Genomic DNA, 18,695 nt, shown 5'->3' on the forward strand with positions numbered 1-18,695 from the left:
AAATCATGGTAGTTTGATCTAAACCACTGCCACCAGCCATTTAAAGTAGGAAAGGGTAACATTTGACTGTTACATGAGTGTTTTGACTCAGGGGAAGATAGGCAACCTCTCAAATACTCTATAGGAAGATAGTGTGTGCTGGGTCAGTAAATTTAAAGAGACTAGTAAAGTCAATTTAACTTTACATGCACTGGGAGACAGTAGTCAGTCCCAGAGAAGGTAGTTAAACCTTCGGAAGTCTGGATTGATTTAAAACTCCATAACCAAAGAACACAAAAGTAAAACACACATCAAAATACATGGAAGAGTGGGAGAAAAAGGCTCACACTCTTCCCAGGTAGAAAAATCAAATCCTAGAAATCCAGGAAAGTTGCTGGGGGTCTCAAAAGGTAAGGGAAATTAGCACATTTTGAGAATTCTCCCCAACACTCGTCCCCCCCAGACTAAGGGACAGGAGGATTTAATTCACTCCTGGATGAATCTCCTTACTCCAATCGGTCAAACATCCTGGAGAGACCATCAGCATTTTGGTGGTGACACCCAGACCTGTGTTCAATGGTAAAATCAAACCCTTGCAGGCTGATTGACCATCTTAATTTAGAGTTTTCCCCCTTTCATTTGCATCAAGCATCTCAAGGGTTGTTTGGCAGTCTGAATCACCAAAAGTAGATCCATACAAGTATGGTCTAAACTTCTTCAGTGACCACACAATAGCAAAGCACTCACGCTCAATGGTTGTCCACCTTGCTTCTGGTTCCTTCATCTTCCTGCAAAGTTGCTGGGGGTCTCAAAAGGTAAGGGCAATTAGCACATTTTGAGAATTCTCCCTAACAGAAGTATACCAGGCAGCTGCAAATCTACAGGAAGTCCCCAGCAAGGACTGTGTTGGTTGAATAAAGAAGGACGTTTTTAAAGAAGGAACTACAAGGATAAGAATCTTTGTAACTAACAGTATTGTTATGTGCCAAGAAAGACACAAATAACTGTTAGACCATTGAATATTGATTTTGTATCAAAGAATCTAGGGGAAGGGAATTAACCTCTAGAACCAAGATTCTGTTATCTTGGAGAACTTTTATATTGGCGCTGTTCTAATTTTCATTTATGAACACTTTTTGCATCACCATGTTATTTACATTTCCCTTTTCACCATATAGTTTTATTTCTAGTGTGAGGGTTGGGATAGAACTTTTGGACACAAGGACTGTTAAGTTTGACATCTCGATAAAGACAGATCCTTAGTTTTGGTTATAAATAGAGAAATCCCTCATAGACCAGGCCCTTTAGCAACCCAGTTTTTGTGAACAAAAGTCTTTAAGCAAAATTATGACAACTTTGTGTCCGGCTTTCCTTCTGGACTCATCAGTGGACTTTGACAAATTGAAGCAGGGTCTCCTCTTAAAGTTTGGGAAATTTTCTGCCCAATACTTAAAGAGATTCAGCGAATACAAGAAAAAAGAAAATAATGCTTACATGCCTTTTGTTAGAGATTCCTTGAAAAACCTAAGTGGCTGGGTAGAGGGCTATAAAGTAACAACGTTTGAAGGCATGATCGATCTGGTCATGCTGGAACACCTGTTTGCCTCTTGCTCCTCTGAGCTGAAGCAGCATCTGGCTGATTCTACGGAGTTAGTTCCTAAGAAGCTGTCCATTGCTGCAGATCTTTGGGTTTCCCATAGAGTGTCCCATACGGACAGGCAGGCTTCAGGTAAACATGAGGTGGAGAATAAACAAAAAGAGAAAGAGGATGGGTCTACTGATAAAACCTCTTCCCATTAGGTTCACAGGTTTTATAAGGGGATTAAGTCACATAAGGATAGAAAGGGTAGTAGAACTAACTATCCCAAGCATGAAAGTGGACACTATAAGCCTACCTACATTCACAGATCCAGTTGGTGTTGTGTAACCTGTGGAGCAAGCAACCACGTGGAGGGGACCCCAAATGTAAGCGTAAGACCTTGGGGGTCTACTCTGTGAATCTGGCAGTTCCTTATGAAGAGGAAGAAATACTTACATGGGAACCCTTACCCTGTGGGATAGGGTCTGAGGTAGTTCTAGTTTCCCTGGGATCCTGGGAGCTGAGAGTTGCTGAGGCATATGCCTCCATACCTGATAACACTAAGCATTATTTCAAGGATAGTGTGCTAGTAGATGGTGTAGACACCTCTACCATTAGGGACACTCGGGCCAGCAGAACTGTAGTGGATGGCACAGTGGTAAATTCTGAGCTTCTGGCCAGAGCCTCTGTTACACTCACCTGGTTCCCACAGGGGCGTCGATCGGACCCGGACAGCTGCGGTCTGCCGAGATGACTGTCTGGACTGGCCCGCCTAATCTCATCTGCTTGATCCGTAGAAGTATTCTCCTGCAAGCGGAGAAAGGGATTTAGCCACCCGTGGATATGAGTGATAGCCCCCTCCCACTGTTCTCGTTCTCCCTTTTTGTCACCTCCGATATCCCATTTTAGGAACCTCACCTTATGTTTTTAAATGATGAGCTCTCCATCCTGCGTGGATTGCAGGGGCGCGTTGATGTCAGTTACTTCACTGGTTTGAAGGCGTGGGAGAGTTCTGGAGAGTATTGACTCTGAGGTTCCTGGCAAGGTTCGGTAAGTATCAAGTTCATAGAGTTCAATATGTCCGATGATTCACTCTTCTCCCCCCTTCCTTCCTTGTCTTGCAACTAAGATCGTGAGAAGATACCCCTCGTGGCAGTTGGTGGCACTCAGGTAAGAGTCTGTATTACCCGACGCCGCCCGGTAAATGTTGCCGGTGTTTAACGTGTTGTTTTCTCTCCCTTTGCAGGTGCGGCACATGAGGATGTGGAGAGTTATAGAATAATGCCTCCGGTGGTAATCAGGTAAGTCTATGATGATAAGTGTTTTATTTGTTGGTTTTCTCTGCTCACCTTGTTGTTTTCTTTTGTCCCTCAGGTGCCGGAGTTCGGCGAAGAAATGATGGAGGCAGCGCCGAATCAAAAGATGCTGCGAGGACTGGTGAGTATGGCGCGGCGCTGTAGCTGGAGATTCGACGCGTACAGAAATGATGTTCTTTCCAGGTCCGGAGGCGAGATGGATCCAAAATCAGGTGAGGAATTCGAAATAGTTCATTTTCTAATCTTGTCCTTTTCTTTCCTCTTGGTTTTAGGAGCTCCAGATTTGAGGCGGGCGTGGCAGAAGACTGGATGAAGACTCCAGGCATGGTGAGCGTTACGCTGCTGGATGCAGAATAACACGAAGCGTGTACTGTTGTTCGGGTGTGGTTTAAATAGCCTCCAAAGTAGTTCCAGGTAAGAAGTTCCCTAGAACCACGCCCGAGTAAAAATAAGTCCCTGTAGAAAAATAGTCCCATCCAGGCCTCACGTTGGCTTGGACTCACTAGCAGCATGGTCTGCATCAGGAAAGTAAAGTCTATGAGCCTGGCACCTATGGCGCCAGGACTGATTTCCATGATGAGCCTGGCGCCTAAGGCGCCAGGACTGAACCCAAACAGCCCCCAGCCGGGGCTGTTGGGGTTTTAATAAGTATCTGGATGCCTGCTCCCGGAGCTGATGGGCTTGGTCCTGATGCCTGGGGGTAGGCATCATGACAGCACTCCCCCCCAAGGCCCCTCCTAAAGTTGTTCTTCCCCTTGGCCCTGGTTAGTCTGGGAAGTCCCGATGGAATTTCTTCACTAACCGAGGTGCATGAACGTGGTCACTAGGCTCCCATGACCTTTCTTGTGGTCCGTAGCCCTTCCAATCGATTAAATAAAAAAGTTTTGATTTAACCATCTTGGAGTCCAGGATATTTTTTACTTCGAATTTAGGTTCTCCATCTATCAAGATGGGGTTGGGTGGTTTGGTTAATCTTGTTCCTGGTTGAACTGGTTTTAAAAGTGAAACATGAAAGACAGGATGAATTTGCATATTAGAGGGTAATTCCAATTTGACGGCCACCGGGTTGATATTATCCTTAATGGTGTAAGGTCCCAAATATCTAGGGTTAAAAGTCTGAGTTCCCTTCAGAGGTATGTGTTTTGTAGCCAGCCAATCTTGATCCCCAATCTGGTATTGTGGAGTTTCACTTCTATGTTGATCAGCATTTTGCTTATATTTCTCTTTTGCTTGTTTCAAATATTCTGTTGCCTCTTTAAAGGCTTGTGTAATAGTTGAGGGCAAATGACTAACTGCGGGCATTTCGAAATGCTGAGGCGAATCTAGTTCTGAGGTTCGAGGGTGATGTCCATATATGGTATAAAAGGGGCTTTGTCCGGTTCCTGAATGTACAGAGTTATTGTATGCATACTCGGAAATCCATAAAATATCTTTCCAATTACTTTCGGTCTGGTGTAGCATGCAACATAGGTACTGTTCAAAGGTCTGGTTGGTCCTCTCCGTCCGACCATCGGTCTGGGGTTGGTGACTGGTTGATAACCTCACGTCGATTTGCGCCAATTGACAACTTTTCTTCCAAAAATGTGAAATGAATTGACTACCTCGGTCAGAGACCAATACGGAAGGAAATCCGTGTATTCGAGCAATGTTTTCGAGGAACTCCTTGGCCAGAATTGAAGCAGAAGGTAATCCCTTTAAAGGAATAAAGTGGGCCATCTTGGAAAAAAGATCCACAATAACTAGAATGGTGTTAAATCCATTACATGGAGGTAGATCTGTAATAAAGTCTAAAAATAAGGTGTGCCATGGTGTAGGTGGAATATCCAAAGGTTGTAAAAGGCGAGCTGGTTTTTACTTCTGAGTTTTGTTTTGGGTGCAAATGCCACAAGACATCACAAATGACTTTACGTCTTTTCGCCAGGTAGGCCACCAGAATTGTCTCTTAATTTTAGCTTCAGTTTTTGCGATACCTGGGTACCCTTCCATCAGGGTGTCATGATAATTGGAGATGACTAGTTCTTGTAGTTCCTTATGTGGTAGAAATAATCGCCCTTGATAATAAGGTAGGTCAATGATGACCAAGTAGTCCGGGCCTTTCTTTACCTGTCCTACAGGGCTGTTGGATCGAAGAGTTGTTGGATCTTTACCTGAATATCCTCTAGTGTCTGTAGAGTAGTGATGCCAAGAATTCTTTGTTCTGAAATTATGGGCACCGGTTCCGGGTTTGCATATGCTTCTCCCATCCCTATTCGGGATAAGGCATCTGCCTTGCCATTTTTACAGCCTGGTCGATAAGTGATCACGAAATCGAACTCGGCAAAGAACAATGCCCATCGAAGTTGGTGCGACGATTGGGCCTTGGCTGTTTTTAAATACTACAGGTTTCGGTGATCGGTGATTACAGTAATGGTATGCCTGGCACCGAGAAGATAGTGCTGCCAAGCCTTGAAGGCGGATTTGATGGCTAATAACTCTTTATCTGTAACCACATAGTTTAATTCGGGTGCCGAGAACTTTCTGGACCAAAATGCTACTGGGTGAAGTTGACCGGTTTCAGGATCCTTCTGGGACAGGACAGCTCCCATGGCTAAACTGGATGCATCAGTTTGAACTATGTATGGAAGTTCAGGGCGTGGATGCTTTAAGACAGGTGCAGACGTGAATTTCGCTTTCAGCTCTTGGAAGGCCTTTTCAGCTTCTTCGGTCCACAAGAAGCGTTTGTTTTTTCGCAAAAGTGCTGTGATAGGGTGTACAACATGTGAGAAATCCGGAATGAATCTGCGGTAGAAATTAGCAAATCCGTGCATGCTTTGTACCCCTTTAACTGAACTGGGTGATGGCCACTTGAGAATTGCGTCCACCTTTCGAGAGTCCATTCGGACTCCTTTTGGAGTCAGGATAAATCCAAGGAATTCAACTTCCGTAGCATGAAAACTGCATTTTTCCAATTTTGCATATAACTTGTGCTGGCATAGTTTCTCAAGGACTGCATGAACGTGCTTCACATGGTCTGATTCTGAGGAGGAGTACACTAGAATATCGTCTATGTATACGACAACACATACGTCAATGAGTTCACAAAGGACATTGTTCATAAAATACTGGAAGGCTGTGGTGCATTGCAGAACCCAAAGGGCATCACCTGGTATTCGAATAGCCCGTACTTAGTGCGAAAGACAGTCTTCCATTTGTCGCCTTTCTTTACACGTACCAGATGATATGCCCCTTGGAGATCTAATTTAGTGTAGATGCAAGCATCCTTTACTTGGTCTAGTAATTCGGGGATCAGAGGCAATGGGTATCGGTTCTTAAACGTGATCTGATTTAATGCGCGGTAGTCTATACACTTTCTGAGGGCACCCTCCTTTTTAGGCATGAAGAACAAAGCTGAAGATGCAAGAGACTTGGATGGACGAATGAAGCCATTAGCAAGGTATTGGTCCAAGTATTGTCGCAGGTGAAGGTTTTCGGGTTCTGTAAGGGCGTAGATCCTACTACATGGAGGTTGTGCACCGGGTATGAGATCGATTTGACAATCGTATGATCTGTGAGGTGGTAAGGTGTTGGACTGTTCTTTTTGTAAAACATCCTGGAATTCTTAATATTCCTGAGGTAACTGCATGACTGGAGTAGCAACTGTGGCCATGCCGTGGTTCAAGGGTTTTTCTGGGTAACAAGTATGTGCACAATCCGGGAAGGTTATTCTCTTCTCTCGCCAATCAATACAAGGATTATGTGTTTCCAACCAAGGTATCCCCAGTATTATTTTGAACTGCGGGGCTTTGATTAAATCAAACACAATATCTTGACCCAATAATGTCATCTCTGCGGTGGAATGAGTTACAGGCCCAGAGGCAATTTCAGTTCCATCGACTATGGTGATGACATCCGAAGTGGTCTTTTTGCAGAGAGGTAGATTCATCCTAGTAGCCAATGTGTGGTCCACATAGATTCCTATGGCCCCGGTATCAATGTATGCCCTTACTGCGTGCATGCGTGATGGCTGCCTTGGATCCACAAGGACCATTGGTTTGATGAAGTGCAAGGTCTGAGTATCCTTCTTCAAGCTCGGCAAGCGGACCTCTATGCTTGTCGGGCATGGTCGATTCCCGAATCAGGCTCAGTTTGATTTTTATCAGCAACTCCGACTACTTTTTTGGATGGTTTTATAGGGCAATCCCGTAGAAAATGCCCTGAGGCCCCACAGTACAGACATAATTGCATCTGCCGTCTCCTTTCTCTTTCCTTTTGAGTTAAGGGTCCCTTGACCCCCCCGATCTGCATCGGTTCTGGTACATCTGTTCCTTTGAGGGTAACATTGGGTTTAACCAAAACCCGATTCTCAAACCTAGCTTGATCAGCCTTTCTATCCTGAAGTCGGTGGTCTAACTGGACCACTAAGTCTATATATTCTGCGCAATCCTGAGGTGGGGTCACAAGTTGGGCCAAAACATCATTAGTTCACCCCAAATTCCACGATGAAATAATGTAATTCGTTTTACCTCTGGCCATCCGGTTTCCACCACCAACCTATTGAAGGTTGCGATATAGGTTAGTAGATCCTGGTTACCGTGTCGTAAGGATAAGAGTTTGTTATCCAGGGCCTGTCCCTGTGAATGTCTCGCAAATAATCTCTCCATGCTCAATTGAAACCCTTGGAAATCCCGAAGAAGAGGGTCATCCTGGTTGACTAGTGAAATTGACCAATCCGCTGCGCTGCCACTAAGGTATGATAGTACAAAGGCTATTTTGGCTTGGTCGTTCGAAAAAGCTCCAGGTCTGCATAAAAAGTGCAATCGGCATTGGTTCATAAACACAGCAAACTTTTTCGGGTCCCCTGCAAAACATTTGGGTGGAGCTAAAGGAATGCTCCCTGGTAGAACCACTTCCACAGGATTGCTCGATGAAACAGGAGTTGGATTCCCCCCGAGCCCAGGTAATGGTGTTTGCCCAGCTTGGTTTTGCAGCAATTGTCTAGCAAGGTCATCAGTGCGCTCCTTTGACACAATCAGTTCTCTCCTGAGAGCATTAGTTTCTTGGCGCGCAGAGTGCACTTCTGCCCTAAATTCCCTTAACAATAGGGCTAGTTGGTCAGTTTCTGAGGTTTCCATGACGCCCGGGTGGGGATTTGTAGATAGGCTTTGCGTTCTGTTACGCTCACCTGGTTCCCACAGGGGCGTCGATCGGACCCGGACAGCTGCGGTCTCCACCAACGTAATACGTAGTGCCGAGATGACTGTCTGGACTGGCCCGCCTAATCTCATCTGCTTGATCCGTAGAAGTATTCTCCTGCAAGTGGAGGAAGGGATTTAGCCACCCGTGGATATGAGTGATAGCCCCCTCCCACTGTTCTCGTTCTCCCTTCTAGTCACCTCCGATATCCCCTTTTAGGAACCTCACCTTATGTTTTTAAATGATGAGCTCTCCATCCTGCGTGGATTGCAGGGGCGCGTTGATGCCAGTTACTTCACTGGTTTGAAGACGTGGGAGAGTTCTGGAGAGTATTGACTCTGAGGTTCCTGGCAAGGTTCAGTAAGTATCAAGTTCATAGAGTTCAATATGTACGATGATTCACTCTTGTCCCCCTTCTTTCCTTGTCTTGCAACTAAGATCGTGAGAAGATACCCCTTGTGGCAGTTGGTGGCGCTCAGGTAAGAGTCTGTACTACCCGACGCCATCCGGTAAATGTTGCCGGTGTTTAACGTGTTGTTTTCTCTCCCTTTGCAGGTGCGGCACATGAAGATGTGGAGAGTTATAGAATAATGCCTCTGGTGGTAATCAGGTAAGTCTATGATGATAAGTGTTTTATTTGTTGGTTTTCTCGGCTCACCTTGTTGTTTTCTTTTGTCCCTCAGGTGCCGGAGTTCGGCGAAGAAATGATGGAGGCAGCGCCGAATCGAAAGATATTGCGAGTATGACTGGTGAGTATGACGCGGCGCTGTAGCTGGAGATGCGCCGTATACAGAAATGATGTTCTTTCCAGGTCCGGAGGCGAGATGGATCCAAAATCAGGTGAGGAATCGAAATAGTTTGTTTTCTAATCTTGTCCTTTTCTTTCCTCTTGGTTTTAGGAGCTCCAGATTCGAGGTGGATGTGGCAGAAGACTGGATGCAGACTGCAGGCACGGTGAGAGTTACGCTGCTGGATGCAGAATAACGCGAAGCGTGTGCTGTTGTTCGGGCATGGTTTAAATAGCCTCCAAAGTAGTTCCAGGTAAGAAGTTCCCTAGAACCACGCCCGAGTAAAAACTAGTCCCTGTAGAAAAATAGTCCCATCCAGGCCTCACGTTGGCTTGGACTCACTAGCAGCATGGTCTGCATCAGGTAAGTAAAGTCTATGAGCCTGGCGCCTATGGCGCCAGGACTGATTTCCATGATGAGCCTGGCGACTAAGGCGCCAGGACTGAACCCAAGCAGCCCCCAGCCGGGTCAGTTGGGGTTTTAATAAGTATCTGGATGCCTGCTCCCGGAGCTGATGGGCTTGGACCTGATGCCCGGGGGTAGGCATCATGACAGCCTCTCTGATGTCCACAACGTTAGCTGATGTCTCCCTTATCAAGTTTCTAGTTATGCCTGTCACTTTAGCTGTGAATGGTGGGGTTGTCACGATACCTGTTGTTGTGCAGACGCATGTCCCTCGAAAACCTCTGTTAGGGAATGGCCTCAGAGACTTAGGTCTTGTGGGGGAATCTGCAGAATGCCCATTCACTAGGTCTCAGACCAAGGCTGCCTCACACTGAACTGCAGAGTTTACTTGCAGAATGGGGTTACTCAAACGAAGAGTTTATTAAGGGCCAACCTGAGTGTCCATCACTTGAAGGCCTAAAGTGACAGGCCTACTCCCAGTTAGAGGGTGAAGCCCCTGGGGAGCACAACATGTATTGGGAAGGTGAGCTCCTGTACAGTGTCCTCCAAAGGAGACCACAAGAGGTTGGTGGTTCCCCTTGAGGTGAGACCCTTCCTCCTGCAAGGGGCGCATGAGGTCCCCCTTGCAGGTCATCTTGGTATCAAGAAGACAAAGAAGAGGTTGTGCATGCATGTCAGATTTCTTGTATAAGTGGTGCAAAAATCCAGGTTCCATTGGCACCACTACTTGTAGTGGGTATACCATTTGAAAGAGTAGGGATTGCCATTGTTGTTCCCCTTGATCTTCCTACAACCTTGGCCAGTAGGTTTATCCTTGTGGTAGTTGATCATGCCACAAGATATCCTGAAGTCATGCCACTGAAGACAGTAACTGCCAAGTCAGTTGCTAGAGCATTACTGGGCATCTTTACTAAGGTTGGCTTCCTTAAAGAAGGGGTGTCTGACAGAGGCAGCAACTTAATGTCCAAGCATATGCAGGCCATGTGGAAGGAACGTGGGGTATCCTATACGTTTTCATCAGCTTATCATCCACAACCATTTCCCTAGTTGAGAGAATCAACATAACTCTAAAATGCATGACTGGAGCTCTTGAGGAGCCAGAGAGGAGAAAGGTAGATTTCCTGCTGCCAAGCTTACTCTTAGCCAACAGAGAGGTACCTCAACAAGGGGTTGGAGTCAGCCCCTTTGAACTCTTATTTGGACAGCCAATTCTGATCATGAACCATATAAGGTAAAGGGCCCTATAGGATATGTGGCCAGGTTCTTACTGTATTGTTGAAAGGCCGGGTGAGGTTTATTATTTGGTGGACCTTGGGAGATCTGGACAGGTGCCAAAAGTGTTTCTTGTGAATAGGCTGAAATGGGAGCCCTGTTTCTGGCTTTGGATAGGGAAGAGGAGGAATCCAAACCTCCCTCTGACCTGATCCAATGCAGCCCTCCTGATGGCTCCATTGAGGGTGTCAGATTGTCCCTTCAAATCACTTCACAACAAACATGACACTGATAATGGAGACCGTGTGCCTACCAAATGTAGGAGCTATGGGATGTCAGACAAAGTGAGATCCCACATAAAGTCTGAGGTCAACAAAATGTTGTATTTAGGGGTTCTGTGATTTTGGTACCAAAAGCAGGTACATCTGATTTGAGATTATGTGTGGACTATCAAGCTCTCAATTCGGAATGCTGTGACCAAGACAGATGCTCACCCCCTTCCACGGACAGATGTGTTGGTGGACAAGCTAGGTGCTGCCAAATACCTTAGCACCTTTGACCTTACTGAAGGGTATTGTCAGACAGAAAATGCCAAGGAGAAGACAACATTTTTTACACCTGAGGGTCTTTACCAGTTCAGGATAATGCCCTTTGGTCTGAAGACTGCACCTGCCACATTTCAAAAGCTGGTGAACTATGTTCTAAATGGGTTGGATGATTTCTGCACTGCATATCTGGATGATAAAGCAGTCTTCAGCCCCACTTTGGAGGAACATGTAAGACACCTTGAAATGTGTTTCAGGCTCTTCAGAAGGCCCACCTGACCATGAAGGCTACCACGTGCCAGATTGGTCAGGGTTAAGTGACCTACCTTGGGCATGAGGTTGTAGTTGCAAGATTCAGCCTCTTCCCAGCAATTTACAGGTTGCACAAGAATGGGTAACCCCAAAAACCCAAACGCAGGTGACAGCTTTTCTAGGCCTTACTGGGCTGCAGAAACGTTATGGTAGACTACAGCACCACAACTACCCCTCTGAGTGTCCTCACTATTCCAGAGAAATCTTAGAAAGTTTCTTGCTCTGAGGAGTGTGAGAAGGACCTCCAAGATTCTCTTTGTTAGGCCCCTGTTCTCAGGCACCTGATCACCAGAGACCTTTTATAGTGCAGACAGATGCCTCTGACACTGGGATAGGTGCTGTCCTTTCACAGTTAGATGACAGAGGCAGGGAATATAATATATGTCTTATTAGCCTCCAGCTTAAGGACAGAGAGCTCTGGGGGGAGACTGTGGAAAAGGAATGTCTTTCCATAGTGTGGAGCCTCCAGAGGCTGAGACCCTACCTCTATGGGACTCCCTTCACTGTGCAAACTGACCATAAGCCCTTAAAGTGGCTAATGAACATAAAGGGGGACAATCATAAGATACTCAGGTGGACATAAGTCTTCAAGGCTTTGACTTCACCATTATGCAGGGGTCAGGTGCACAACATAGCAATGCTGATGATCTATCCATAATGTATAACTGATTGGACCAGGAAACCCATTCAGGAGTGGATTAGATCCCCCTGTCTCTAGTCTGGGCAGGCAAGTGTTTGGAAAGATTTCTCTTTTAGGCAACTTTCCCTCCATATTCTATCGACCTCAGACGTTTTGCTTTTGTTTTTTAACCTGTCCTGATTTTTGACAGGGAAGTGAAGCCTTCTGTTTCACTCCTTTAGGCCTTTTGCTGCTTTGTCATGGGGAAACAGATCAGCCCTTCACACTATCAGTACTGGGAAACTATGCTTCAATTTTTTCTTGATACTTTTTACCTGTTTGGGTAACATTTTAACAGTGCACACTGAATCGTACAATACAGTGAGTGGGGATACTTTTGTATCACCCTAGTATTTTATAGTTGGGATTTTTGGTTACATTTATATATGCCTAAACACAAGTTAGTGGCAGCAGTTACATTTTTACCATTTTTGAAGTACTTTTAGTGTGCACATTCACGTTTACTGCGTATGGCTACTAAAAATAGTTAGTTCCCTAAAATGGCTGTGCCATGACATTTTTCACTTTTTCCTTGGACATATTGGGTCTCATTACGAGGTAGGAGGTAAGGGATAACCGGCACTGGTAAGCGTGCCGGTGCCGGTAATCCCTTACCTCCATATTCCAAGGTCCCTACTAGGCGCCCTTAGTGGGAGCCGCTAAGGTACCAGGGAGCTAGTTACGGTCCCGCTATTAGGGGGCCCGTTCTTAGCTACATCCCCATTCCCATTGAATAATGGTAAGGGAATGGAGACGGAGATAAACGTTAACGAGTAGATCGGGGCAAGGTGAAAAGAGGGACGTGGCCGCGCATGGAGAACGCCCGCCACGACAAGTGAAGCAAGAGGAGGAGGGGTAAAAGAAAGTGGGACGGCTGTACAAGAACGTCACACAGGGCACGCAGCCGCAGGGGGCTACGTGTGCCTCGGCCGCAGGGGGCCGTAAAGGTGTTCGGTAAAGGAAGAAAAGAAAGAAAAGAATATACAAATGCAAATGCTATATTTTACTATTTTGTTTTAGCGGACAATCGCAAGTCCCCAAAATTACGGGGCCAGGTAAAGATCTGAAATTGTATAGCGTACACTATTAGCAAGGTAACCACTACTATATAGAGGGAGAATAACAATTGAAGTGCTACTATGTCACACGGGACAGGATCGGGAGGGTGGGGAAACACCCTCACTACCCCGCTGCAGCATATATGTAAAACACTGTCACCCCATAGGGAGAAACCGATCAAATACAGCATAGAATGGACACAGGGGACGGACAACAAAATGATGACACCATGGCCGCCTAATGGCAGTTTCGATCCATATACCCAACATTCACTATTAACCCATCTGCATAACACATACAAGGGGAAGAAGTTGACACACCACGTGGAGGTGTTTAATTTATGGAGGATGTTCCAAGGGTCCCGACCCGGACCAAACGGAATGTTCACTATGGGGCAAACAACGGAAGCGGAGATTAAGGAGGAAGGAGAGAATGGGGAATAAGAGAGTGAAGGCACACAAAAGACGGGGAACGGACAAGAGGGGGGAGAAAAGAGTAACAACTCAAACGAAAATGAAATAAAAAAAGGAACAGAGCGACGATATACCCCTAGCGAAGGTAGTGAAAACGGAGGGAAGGGGGTTGTATCCTTTAAGAGAACTAGGAGAAATAGCAAGAGAACAATTAAGGACGGCTGAGGGGTACTCGAACCCGGCGTACAGCCCGCCACCATATACAGCTACAGGTGGCCACACGGGAGGGGAGCGGACTAGTACGACGGGATCAGCTCATAGGAAGATGCCCGCAGGGGAGGGGAGGACTGGCGAAGAGCAGATCGCGGAAATAGGACATGATGAGTGGGTAGCTGCGCAGGTACTATTAAAATTACGAGGTTCATTAACAGGAGAAGAGAAGGAGGTAGTAAGGAAAATGGACGAGGATAATACCAGGAACAGTGAAATGAAAGGGGAAGAGGGGAAAAGAAAGGATGAAGAGATTTTGGAGGAACGATTAGCAGAATTAAGGGATGAGCTGAATACACTGATCAAGCAGCTCGAGAGAGAGGAAAGAGAGAGCACGGGAAAGGAAAGAAAGTAAGAATGAATTGGACAAAATGAGGGAACGAACTGAGGAGCAAAAGAGAGAAGCCGAAAGGGTAAAGGCAGTAGCAGAAAGGGTATCCAGAGCAGCACTGCATGACAGGAAAAGAGAGGAATAAGAGAAAGAAAAAGAAATGGCAATATGGAAGAGGAGATTACTATCAGAATCGACAAGGAAATACGAAGAAGGGAGGATGATAGAGAGTATATTAGAACAGGAAAGAGCGAGATGGGAAAGGAAGAAAGATGATGAAAGGATATTGGAAAAGATGAGTAGTGAAGTAATGGAGGAATTGAAAAAGAAAAGAGAGGAAATTGGTAGAGAAATAGCGGAGAAAAATGAAGGGGAAAGAGAAGATAGGAGAGGGGAGAGTGAAGTAAGGAGGTATGTACACAGAGACACAGAAGTAGCAACAACATCAGCACAAAGGGGAGCAATTGGTAAAAAAGAAACGGGAGGAACGGATCTAATAGACTTAAAAACAGTAACGATAAGGGGGAAAAAGACAGATTGGGGGTTGCCATTCCTGAATGACTTTTGTAGTGAGGAAGAAGAAGGAATGGAGAAGGAAGGAAGAAATAGTGAAAGGGAAAGCCTAGATAAATTATACATCACCCGGACAAATAGAGAATCACCATGGGCCTGCAGGAGAAAGGAAGAACTGGAGGGAAGTGAGGGGGAAGAGCAGGGAATGGCGGGAAGGCAGACATGTGCAGCTACCCCTCATCATCCCGTCCAACATGCTCCACCACCCCACACTCATTACGTGCAACATGCCCACCTAAACTCGCACCCTTCTCCCACGAACTGACACCCTATGCAAGCAGGCTTAGAGACCTCCCTGGACGCAGGCAGGGAGAACGAATACACACACCCACATTAAATAAAGGAAATGATGAAAGAAGGGGAAGAGATGGAGGAGAAACAGTTACGAGCAGGGGAAATATGGACGCAATTGACGATGTAGAAGACACGGAAGAAGAGGAGGGGTGCACGGACTCGATTTTGTGGAACTCAGGGGGTCAAACAGGACACAACTTAATGCCACTTCTGGAGAGGGGAGGGGTTAGACCACAATACGTCCCTTGGAAGCATGCAGACAAGGAAAATATAAAGTGCAGGCTCCCATCATTAAGTGGAGGTGCGGGAAAATGGATATATGAAATGGAAAAACACACCGCAGGACAGAAACTGGCAGTGGGGGATGTAAAGGGCCTTCTAATATCAATATTGGGGGATGCAGAAGATGACATCTGGAAGAGAGCAGGCTTCCCCGGGGTCACAATAACAAACACATCACACCATGGGGCACCATTCGCAAACTGTAGAAATGCATTATGGCAAGCGCTGAGGGTACAGTACCCAGACACATCAGACATAGGAGCAATTACCTCACGCAAGATGCGTGAGAACGAAGATCATGTTGATTATATCCAGGAAATTCAAGAGAAGTGGCGTATGGAAACTAGAGAACAATGGGACAAAACACCAGCAATATTCTATCATATACTAATACAAGGGCTCCCAGAAGCAGTTCAGAAACAACTGAAGAAGGTAGTGGGGATGGAAGCAAAAGCATGGCCAGAAATACAACTGACGATAGTACATCATTGTAGGACATGGCAAGAAAAGATGAAACAAAAGGAAGAGGATAGAAAAGCAGAAGAGGCTAAATTGGTACAGAAAAAACTTACTAAATACACGATGGAAGGTGCACTAATAACTACAACTGCAACAATGACTCAAAACCCCACACAAGTAGTGGCTGCACAAGATCCCTCCCAAATACAATCATCACAGATTGTAGCACAACAGCTGCCACCACCCCAACCATACACGACTAACATGGGAGGAGGATACTCAACGCAAGGAGCTGGATATTATAATTACAACAGGAGAAGGGGAGGAATGATGAGGGGGAGGGGATACGGCTATAACACACAACAGCAAGAGGGAGGATTCAGAAATTTCTACCCCTCCGGGCAACCAGTATACCAGGACAATTCAGGGAGCTTTCCATGGCAGAACAGGGAACCACCGGTATGTTGGATTTGTGGATTACTAGGGCACATGTCACGCACATGTAGAATGAGACCAGGCACACCATCATGGGGAGAACAGGGACAACAAGGACCTACAAGGGAACATCAAGACACCCAACAACAGCAGACACTGCAACCGGGAAATGTGCAGCAACAACTAGTAACACAACAACAGCCACAGGCATATTCACTACCACAACAACAGGTAGCAATAACACAACAACGTCAAGTGCAGCAAGTACAGCAACCTGCCCAAATTCAAGACTATAAAATAACCTCTACCAATACACAACTACAGCAAACAAAACTGGGAAGGGTGACGGTCCTGGGACACAACCCTTACACAGGAAGTGGTCAATCATTATACCCACAATAGGACAGCCCACAGACGGCCTTGGTGTGTCCCATCCTGTCTGTAACACCTAATAGTGCGGAGGAACCACGCATAGAGGTAACGATAGGTGACAAAAAATTGTCATTCCTTGTTGACACTGGGGCGACCCGGTCTTGCATAAGGGAAGGTAAATTTAAGATGTCAGGTGAAGCCATGAACACCCAACGATTCTCTGGGGCTAGGGGGTTGGTTCCCTTTACTGATAACATTCCCTTATCAATAGGGGATTATGACATGTCCGTCCCGCTTTTATATTCTAGGGTCTCACCAGTAAACATACTGGGGAGAGACATAATGAGCAGGTTGAATATGACGATCTCCTTTACGGAGGACGGCATAATTTGCTCCACTCCAGGAATAAACATGCTCACTGCACGACAAATTATGCAAGCATACTGTGGACAGACAGTGATTAGGGCTGAGCCAGTAGATGGCAAACTGTTCCAGTATGGAACAGACATGGCATTCGCATGGATGCCAGGAATAGAAGGGAAGATCTGGAGGAGACCAACAGCCTATTTGTTTAGACCAGAAACACCAGCCAATGAACCAGAAGGAAAGGTGATTTCAGTGAGCATGGAGAGCATTATAGCAACTGCTGATTATATTGCAGTACATGCCCAAGACAGAGAAGGAAGAGCATGGAGGGCAGTGATATCCCTAGCAGAGGGATGCAGGCTCACCCAGGTGTCAGACGAGGAGCTCTTTTCAGAAGAAAAGGAAGAAGGTGAAATGGTATTTATGATGAGTGTAGACATATGGCTAAGAGTAACATACAAACAAGTGGCACAGAAAATTGCAATGGCACTTGAAGCACCCACATCCACCCCAGTTCCCTTCTTTGAGGAGGATATGGCAAAAGTCCCAACATCATTATGGACTACTAGTCCCTATGACGTGGGGTGCATAAAGAGTATAGGGGGAGTAAGAATAAAATTGAAAAAAGGTGCAATACTCCCTAGAGTGAAGCAATACCCACTATCAAAAGAGGCAGATGAGGGCATATATGAAACAATAACGGCCCTTATAAACAATGGCATATTGGTACCATCAGAATCACCATGTAACACAGCTGTATATCCAGTGTGCAAAGCTAAAGGAGGGTCTTGGCGTTTCATCCAGGACCTCAGGCCCTTGAACAACATAGTGGAAGCAGAATACCCCATAGCAGCAAACCCGGCCACAATATTGTGTGGCATTCCAGCAGAGGCATCACGATTTACAGTGATTGACCTCAAAAATGCCTTTTTCTCAATACCCCTGCATCCAGACTCACAAGATCTAACAAGCTTCACGTACAGGAACACAACATGGAAACACACCAGATTGCCACAAAGGTACTGCGAGTCACCCTCAATTTTCAACAGAGTAATACAGATGGTCTTGGGAAACATTGAAGTGGAAAGCACAGTGTTGCAGTATGTTGACGATATAATAGTTTGCAGCACAAGCGAAAAACAATGCAGAGAGGACTCATTGAAGATGCTGACAATATTGGCTGAAAAGGGTTACAAGGTAGACAAAGAGAAGTTACAGTACTATCAGGAACAGGTACTAAACATTGGCCAGCTCATATCCCAATACAGAAGAAAGATTGCACCACAAAGAGCACAGGCCATATCAAAAATGCCGTTGCCACAAACAGTGAGGGAACTGCAGCAGTTCCCGGGACTGTGAAACTACTATTAAGCATGGGTATTTGATTACAGCTCATACATAGGACCCCTACTTGAGGCATTAAGAGAAGTTAACAAAGGGGAGAAAAAATTGGGGTGGACAATGGAAATGAAAGAGGCCTTTGATGAACTGAAAGATGCAATATCAACTGCTCCGGTACTGGTCACCCCAGATTATGAACGACAATTCTTTATATTTTCACATTGCGACTCAGCAGTAATGAAAGCAGTGTTGGCTCAAAAACAAGCATGGGTTACAAACCAGTAGCATTTTACAGTGGTCAATTAGATCCTGTAATGTTAGGACATTTCCTTTGCGAACAAGGTCTCGCCGCAGCTGCCTTCGCGGTAGAGAAAGCATCATCAATTACAATGGGGTGCCCAACCACACTATTTGTGGAACATGCACTATTTGCAATATTGAACAAGCCTAAGTCCACACTAACCACACAGAGGGCGTCAGGTTATGAGATCATCTTATCTAGACCAGAATTAT

Source organism: Ambystoma mexicanum, chromosome 5q (assembly GCF_040938575.1).
Source record: "Ambystoma mexicanum isolate Mex_15411 chromosome 5q, UKY_AmexF1_1, whole genome shotgun sequence".
In the NCBI taxonomy this organism is placed as follows: Eukaryota; Metazoa; Chordata; class Amphibia; order Caudata; family Ambystomatidae; genus Ambystoma; species Ambystoma mexicanum.